The sequence below is a fragment of the Sinocyclocheilus rhinocerous genome, unplaced genomic scaffold (genome assembly GCF_001515625.1).
Source record: "Sinocyclocheilus rhinocerous isolate Xijiao unplaced genomic scaffold, SAMN03320098_v1.1 scaffold35423, whole genome shotgun sequence".
NCBI classification, from domain to species: domain Eukaryota; kingdom Metazoa; phylum Chordata; class Actinopteri; order Cypriniformes; family Cyprinidae; genus Sinocyclocheilus; species Sinocyclocheilus rhinocerous.
The window spans coordinates 1-293 of NW_015644235.1; positions in this window are offsets into that span (position 1 = coordinate 1).

Consider the following 293-nt stretch of genomic DNA (forward strand, 5'->3'; position numbering starts at 1 on the left):
GGGATAGAATTGCCCTTCACATCCTTGCGTGACTATGTCAGAATGACCGAGTGTTCTAAAGCACCAGACTCAAAGCCTATTAACCTTCTCAGTTGCAAATGGTTCCAGTCTCCAAATGGAGGTGTGGGTTCAAATCCCACTTTTGACAAAAGCTCTTTAAGAGGGACCAGACTACAAGTAGAATTGGAAGTAATTACGAGACAGTAAATGCTGTATTTTGGATCCTTTATTTTGCTTCTGACCAACTCCAGTGATAGAATTGTCCTTTACATCCTTGCATGAAAGATTCAGAA